The sequence below is a fragment of the Octopus bimaculoides genome, chromosome 4, assembly GCF_046866305.1.
Source record: "Octopus bimaculoides isolate indiv1 chromosome 4, ASM4686630v1, whole genome shotgun sequence".
In the NCBI taxonomy this organism is placed as follows: domain Eukaryota; kingdom Metazoa; phylum Mollusca; class Cephalopoda; order Octopoda; family Octopodidae; genus Octopus; species Octopus bimaculoides.
The window spans coordinates 71,943,998-71,952,785 of record NC_142931.1 but is presented as its reverse complement, the minus strand read 5'-3'; the positions used below and the strand labels follow the sequence as shown (position 1 = coordinate 71,952,785).

The 8,788-nt window shown below is 37.1% G+C and overlaps 1 long non-coding RNA gene across 2 annotated transcripts in view; it reads left to right on the top strand.

The window, feature by feature from the left end:
- Nucleotides 1–410: 410 nt before the first annotated feature.
- The window catches only part of LOC128247595 (uncharacterized), a 168,911-nt gene continuing 160,533 nt past the window's right edge, over nt 411–8,788 (top strand). For both annotated transcript variants that reach the window (XR_016241538.1, XR_016241537.1), the window contains exon 1: nt 411–738. This is a non-coding gene — a long non-coding RNA (uncharacterized LOC128247595). The remainder of the gene's footprint in view (nt 739–8,788) is intronic.

Genomic DNA, 8,788 nt, shown 5'->3' with positions numbered 1-8,788 from the left:
TAATCATTAATGTAGTGTTTCCTGACCTACAACACCCAATAACCCGTGCTTTAACCTGGACAATCTTCGCGGCCAAATACAATGTGTTTATAAACTCAATATTATTCCTTATATGTAATATGGTGAAAGAGCATAATTGCATTAACACTAAGGCATATAAGTGAACGCAAACAGGTGAGACTTTTAATGGACATTTAATGTTAAAGGCCTCATATTTATTATCTTTGTTGAATATAATCTGCACAGAAATCATCAGTACAAATGCTTTGAGTTAACCTATATATGTAGTATAACGGATATTTTTACAATGATTTTAATTCACTCGTGCAGCACCTGGCATACTTTTACAGCAGTATATCCAATAAACATGGCTATTAAAACAATGTTTTTTTTCTTTCAAATCACTGATGAATAGAAATACGCGATAGGACATTCACTTCTTCATTCATATCTAAGCCTAAAGAGACGAATGTGCGTTGTAATTTTAAGGAGTGTGAATTAATGACTTCTCATTGTTGATTTTGCAGCGTGAGAGTGCGGAAAATTATGCTGCTTTGTTCATAAATTTTAATGAAGGTGTTATTCAAATTGTTATGCTTCCGACATATGTTACGAGAAAAAAAATATTGGTATTATTCCAGAAGGAATAAAATGATGTAAAGCAATGCAGTCTTCTCATCAGGGAAATAAGAATGATCTCTAGACAAATGATAAGATGAATATTTGCGGAGTATCAGGGTAAGTGAATGTCCTAGTGTTTGTTTTTAGAGCTGGTTTTACATAAATTATCTGTTTTGTAATGTTTGTAATTTAGTATATGACTAAAGTATTTTGATAGAAATTGGGTCACTTATTTCATGCTGGGTGTCTACACTACCCAGTGTGAAAATCTATCATGTATTTTTCCGTACCCAGTCCAGACCATGCCAAGATACATTTTATGTTTTATTGTTGACAATCGTTCGGTTAATCTGTACTTGTTTTTTGCAAACAAACATCTTTTCCCTAAACTGATTACGATTTTTTATAATATATAACTGTTACAGGACCAGTCAGCATGTTGTACATTGTGGTTGAAAGAACTTTCTATGTCGTTGCCGAACAAATTGTCTGTTCATAGTTGCAGGCGTGTTTGTACGTTTTTCTGAAAGAGTGTCGTAATGCTCATTTCGTTTCCAGAAACCTGTCAGGTTACGATTGGTCTTAGCATTATACTGAGTATTTTTACCATATACTCATGAGCTAGGCTACATTGCGTTATTCTGAACTAAGAGTGCATCAATACAAAATGCTCTCCATTAGCTTGCATTTCTCAACGTGTTGATGAGTTTATTGTTACCTACAGTTAGCCATACGTACGGTGCAATTGTATGTTTTGCCTTTTCCCTTGGTTCCTTTGTTGTGTCTGTTCATTGTTATGTGTCCCCTATGCGTCCTAGTCTACGTGTATTTTCGTTTGGATATATGTTTCCTTCCAATGCTATGTCATTGTTTATTGTATTTGTGAAATAATTTATTTTACTGCAATTAATTTTGATAGTTTCCGAAACACAAGTTCTTCTTCTTCTTCTTCTTCTTCTTCTTCTTCTTCTTCTTCTTCTTCTTCTTCTTCTTCTTCTTCTTCTTCTTCTTCTTCTTCTTCTTCTTCTTCTTCATTCTCTCCTCCTACTGTTGCTGCTGCTGCTGTTGCTGCTGCCCCTACTACTACTACTACTACTACTACTACTGCTGCTGCTGCTGCTGCTGCTGCCATAACAACAACAACAACAACAACAACAACAACTACTACTACTACTACTACTACTACTACTACTACTACTACTACTACTACTACTACTACTACTTGTCTCTACTAATTCTTGTCATATATCAAAAACAACTTCCTAATAACTGTGCTCAGAATCAATATGACAACAGTTCATCAAAGTAAAGGTAAGAGGGAACTCTCGGAAAAACAACGTATTTTAAATTTAGGCGTTCAGTGATATGGTAGAAAGATTATTCACTAAAGTAAATTAAGTGGAATTAATCAGTTATCACACGCAAACTCATGAGTAACAACTATTAAAAAGTGAAATCAGCTCTGTTATTTTATACTTATACTTATATATTTCTTACAGTATGTGTAAGAGAAATAAAATAACTGTAATTTCACGGAAAACTATAGGTCCCTAAGAAAGAACACAACGAAAAGAATATATTAGTTGAATAAACCACCATAAACAGCAATAACCAACCGAAATATCTTAGCTGAAATAAAAACAAAAACTTTAAAAATATTTTGACAGAAAATAAATAAGCGAATGACAAGTGCCCACCTATGACTTCATATTTGTCAGATTCAAATCATATACATGAACTTGATGATCTTGTAAGACTTTCAAAATTCTAAAAACTTAAATTTATAGATCTTGTAAAGCAACTATATTCAATTAAAGAAGTGGTTTCTATATCATCTTGTTTTATAAAACAAATGAATAGACACATTAAACGAACACTTTCATATCAGTTACTTTTGAGCAGGCAATAACAAAAAGCAAATATAGAAAATCTGAAATTTAATAGAAACCAATAATACCTATTCTAAAAATATTAAATCAGTTATTATTCACATGGAAGTGACATTGACAAGAATAATATATAAACCAAAATCTCACTCTGAAAATACATTAATTCTTTAAAAGAAGTGTAATAATGCTACATATTAATGTGAGTCATGTAAACGTAAAACGATTTTAATTCAACAGGAAAATCCTTTTCTTGACTGATTGCGAGATAAATAAATTTACTATGCTGAATATGAAAATATATTTTCCACTCAACTAGATATTGCTTTAGCTTACCCTTGTTTTTTTTGTTTTTTTTTTATTAGTGTCATAGTATGTTTGCATTCCCCTCACAATGACACTATTTACATTAATATAGCGTTTTATGGTACAGTTTCTCTATTGTCTGCAACAATAAAAGGAAAAAGTACAGATTTATTACTATTGTAAATACTAAACAACCACAAAAAGTTGTTTCAATTATTATTGCAAACACGCTTGAAATGAAGGAATGCTATCGTATTAGAAATGAAATATCTGAAGTAGTCCAAGAAAGAAATATTTCTTTACAGTAGATTCGTTCCCAAATATATATACTTATAGAAAAAAAAAAAAAGAAATAAGAAGTGCAGTCTTTGTGTTTTCATACAAGGATTTACATTATGAGAATTGTTACTCTTTCTCCATTTCAATATCAATAATACGGATGGGAAGTACCTGAGGCATACTAAATATAAATACAGCATGCTGTAATATATTTGTTAATCGAAATTATCAATATAATTCGGACAAATATTTCCCTGCGATTGTAAAATCTCTACAAAGACGCAAGAGACGTACCTTAAGAGAAACGTTATTTTCTGGTAATTTCTTGGACACTCTATACAATATATGTAGATTGTAAATTTAAACCTCTCTGGTTTTAAGGCTCATTGCTAAATGCTACAGACATGTATCGATATTATTCGAGTATTTTACTCAGTTGTCTAGACGAGGCAAAAATTAATAAACGTCTACAATATAACCGAAGGAAATTACCACAAAACTAATAAATAACGGAAAATTATCTACAAGCTCACGTGTCTGCTATTGTCAGAATATAATGCATCGATCAAATAATTTGATACCAGCATTAGTCAACTGGACATCCAGTTAACTCATAGTAGGATTTGCTTCTGCGTTAAAACTATGCCTACACTGATATACTATTGTGAAAAATAATAAATATTTTGCTGAAATGCCCATATATTAATAACTTTGGTAAAGATGCGTATTATATGCAGACATGATGGAAATGCGCATCTTGTCTGATGTTTATATGCAGGTAATATTAACGAGATCAGAGAGCTTACAGAGCGCTTGCTATAAGATTTTGATTAAATACAGAGTGGTGCACATTCAAGGCAATAGGAATGCATCTGAAGCAGCAAATATTTAAGTCAAAGGGAGCATCAATAATTGTTAAAGGAATGGAAATCAGCAGAATAGATATGAAGTATTCAATCTTTATTTGATATGAAAGATAAAAATTCCATGAAACGCACGATTCAACAGCAATGTAGAAGAATAATCTATCACTACTCGGTTACATTAAAGAAACATGAGTAACTTCAGAAATACAGGTAAATGTCAGTAATATCATCTATAGACAGAAACACATACAGAGAGACGTAGATAGATAGATAGATACAAACATATATCTACACTTTTACACTTTTGCTCTTTTACATTTCCATTCATTTGACTGCGGCCCTACTGGAGCCGAACAAATCGACGCCCACAGAACTTATGCTTTGTAAGCCTAGTAATTATTTTATTATATTTCTCTTGCCGAAACACTAACTTACAGAGACGCAAACACACCAGCATCGGTTGTCCAGCGATAGAAGCGAGACAAACACAGACACAAATATATACTTGTATATGTATATACAATGGCCTTCTTTCAGTTTTTGTCTACCAAATCCACTTACAAGGGTCTGGTCGGCCCGAAGCTATAGTAGAAAACATTTGCCAAAGGTGCCACGCAGTGTATGTATGTATGTATATATATATATATATATATATATATATATATATATATATATATATATATATATATATATATATATATATATATATATATATATATATATATATATATATATATATATATACATATATATATATATATATATATATATATATATATATATATTTTAAGTTTCAGCTTAGAGCTGCGGCCATGCTGATGCACCACCGTGTTGCTACACTGTTATTACAAGGAGCCTCTTACAATATGTGGCACTTGGTGAAGAATGGAGTTTGATTTAGCAACCCTCATTTGCACCTCCTGCCGCGAGGTAGGTTCATCTGGGACTCTCGATAGGAAGAGGTCCAGCTTTGATTTAAAAACTCCTACATCTACTTTGTGCAGATTCCTCAGGCTTTTGGGGAGAATATTAAAAAGCTGTGGGCCCCTGAATCCCAAGCTGTTGCAGTAACTGGTCCTGAAGCGCGATGGCATTGCTGGGATATTTGGCACTATGCCGTAAACTGAGTCCAATTCCTGCTGCAGGTGTGCAACATCACTGGAGTTCTGTATTTTCTGCGAGACTTTCGTATCGTCTGCGTAGCTTGCAAGAGTGGCTATCCGGACACTTGAAGGCATATCTGAGAGAGCGACTATAAAAAGCAATGGTCCCAAGACAGTGCCCTGTGGAACACCGCTCATTATTTGTGTTCTCATAGAGGTGGCTCCATTAGCCACTACTGCCTGACTTTTATCTTTCAGAAAGTCATGTAACCACTCACCAAGTTTTCCAGCTATGCCAAGATCACGCAGTTTGTGGCATATCACACCATGATCCACTTTGTCAAAAGCTTTTGCAAAATCAAGTTATATTACGTCCACATTTGAGTTGTTGAGTAACTGCCTCAACACCCAGTCGTAATGTTGTAAGAGCTGGGTCAGGCAGCTCCTACCTGGTCGAAAGCAATGTTGGGTATCACTCAGCAATTTATTTTCTTCAAGGAATGCGATCAGTTTTCCTCTGATTATCCTTTCCATGACTCTGCTGATGTGTGAAGTCAGAGAGATAGGCCTATAATGTTTGGCATCTGCTCTGCTTCCCCCTTTATGGATTGGGCATATTATTCCCTCCTTCAGCTTGCTTGGCAGTCTTCCGTTTGCGAGAAAGCTCTGGAAGAGGATCTGGAGGGGTTTTGCCAGGGCAAGCTTACACGATTTAAGGAGGATTGCTGGGAAACCATCAGGGCCAGCAGTTGAGTTTGTGTCCACTTCATGTATAGCTAGTAGTACATCTTCTTCGCTAATGTTGATGTATTCCATCGTAACTGCCTCACTGGTTATAGGGGAGGTAGCAAAGAAGTCCACTGGTTTGTTCACTTGTCTGTGCTCCAATGGAGTGGTGAAGACACTTTTGAATTGCTCATTCAGCACCTCACTGATCCTAGTTAGACTGTCTGTGAGGGAGCCATCATTTTCGAAGAGGGATCCAATCTTGCAGCGTACTGAGGCTGTTTCTTTTGCGTAATGAAAGAAGGTGTTTGGGTTTGACTTAAGGTTTTTTAATAACCCAGGCTTCTTTGTCTGCTCTCTCCTTCACATAGGATTGTTGCAGCCTTTTTTCGATCTCCATCAGTGTCGTTTTTAGGCGGGACCTTTGGCCATTCTTGGGATGCTGGTTGAGTCGATTTGCAACTTTTGTCCGTCGTCTCATGAGGATCTTCCTCTCCCTTGGAATCTTGTTCCTATTTGTTTTGGCCTTGTGCTCTGGGACATATTTCTGGCTTATGGCTTGCACAATAGTCATGAAACATTCTAGTTTCATGTCAATGTCTGGTGTGGAGAGAAATTTTGGCCAATCCTCTCTGAGGATCTCTTTCTGAATCGATTTCCAGTCTGCTTTGTGGAAGTTCAGATTGGAGAGATTTTGGGTGCTTCCTTTAGGCTGTATGTCTCTGGTTTCTTTTGGCCCAAACATAGACAGCTCTATTATGTTGTGATCCGAAACTAATGTCGGCGTCACTTTCACATCATGAATGATGTCCGTATTGTTCGTGAAGGAGAGATCTAGAATGTTATTCGCTCTAGTTGGTCTGAGAACAGTTTGCTCCATGAATAGGGTATTGGTGAGGTTGAGCAGGCATTCCACCTGTGCTTGCTTGCGATAAGTCATTCCTGAGAGTATGAGACCTTCGGGCCATTTGACATTGGGGAAGTTGAAATCACCCATAAGAAATATGGTAACATGGTGTTCCAGTTTCATAAGGATTAATTTAATTCTAGTGAGGCAATCTTCAAATTTGCCTATGTGATTTGGAGCATCCGGTGGGCAATATGCATTGCATATGACTATATTATGTTGTCTTATGTATACAACTAGGGTGTCGCATACCGAATTTGAGTATGACAGTAAGACCTGGGGTGTGAGGTCGTCACGGATGTATACAGCAACTCCACCATGGCTCCTTTCCCTTCTGTCTGTTCGCAGTATGACATATTTTGGTACGTGTACTTCTGCATCCTCTATATCAGGGCTGAGGTGAGTTTCCACGAGTGCTATGCATAGGGCTTGATTGCATGCAGCAAGGTCTCTCAGGAAAGAAATTTTGCTTTTATTATTATTATGCAACAGGTCCCCAATATTTAGTAAAAATATTGGCGTGATGCCTGTGCAGGCGTTAGGGGAGGCCATCCCATGTCTATTGGCTGCGGTGGTGTTGCGCAGTGGGGGGCAAGGTTCCTCGTCTGTGCTTGGCGTAGCCACGTCAGCTGCTGCATAATCTTTTGCGCCATGCACAAAAAAGACTCTTGCTCAGCTGCTGTGTTGCGTAAGATTTCTGAAGAGCGCACGTCTTTCAATTTTCTCTTTGGGGACATCTGTCGTCTTTCCTCAGGGAACTTTTTATCCTTTAAACCTTTGTAGTTTTGGCGGGGTGTCGGGTGGGCAAACCGGCAGTTTTTGCCGTCTTCCCCATGCCAACATTTGCCTTGCAGGCAAAATTTGCAAGTTTTGGGTTGCCTTCCAAATTTCTTCTTTCCTTTGGTGTCTTGGATGTCATTGGATCCACCTTGCGATTTTCTACTTTTTGTTCTTCCTTTTCTTGTGGGTACTATTTTCCACTGGTTATCTATTGGGGTGAGGGCTCCTTTCCTTTGTAGGACCACTGGCACAGAGGGGCTTCTATTTGCTGCTTCCTTGGCTCCACTATCCTTTTCTTGCCAAATTCAACATATTGATGGCAGACCTCGTCAGAGTAATGCGAAATGTCTCCTGCATGTGCGACCTTACAGAATTAAAGAGACATATACAACATTTCGTCCACCGCATGCAGTTCTCAGGTTACAGCCATAAAGCAAAGGATCAGGGTATACAAAGGAGATATGAAGAAGTTTGAAACAATCAAACGCAACGATAGGAATGGGATTTGCCCACTCTATAGGAGCAAATCATGGAACACCATAGAAAGGACTAAGAAGAAAATAGGGAAGGCAATCTCATGGTACGATAGCCACAAGTACCAGAGCGTCATGTTCGTCGACACCACCCCTAGAGGCGAACTGACGTACCGCTTTAGAAGGGCCGGCCCTAGACAAACTTAAGCTAAGAATTAAGGTTGTTGAAAGGCCAGGCAACCCTATTAAATCCCTTATCAGTAGAACATACCCTTTCAGTAGAACCCCCTGCACTGATAGGAACTGTATCGTATGTAGATTTAGCCCACAAACGAACTGCAAAACCAGAAATGTGGTCTATAGTATAAGATGTACAGAGGGACGATGCAGAAATAAGACAATGACATATGTAGGCGAAACAGCAAGGAGCATAGGGGAGAGGCAAACGAACATTGGAGGGAACTTAAGGAAGGGAAGAACTCATCAGTTCTGTACCAGCACGCTGAGCAAGAACATAGAGGCTCAATCAACAACATAGAAATTAAAATCTTATCTACTTAGACAAATTACTGAAGCTACACACATAATAGAACAGAAACCTAGCCTGAATAGGAAACTAGAATGGAACACTAACACACACCACTAACAAACCACAAACCACCGCATGTGACAACATGTTACCCATAAACCAATAATAATATGAACAAAGTATAATACAATACATAGATAAACAAATGGAATTAAATACTACATACGTTAACAAAATTTAATTAAACACAAAAAAACATTGAAAGACACGCATGCGTAGACACATACAATAGGAATACAAAATACAAAATGG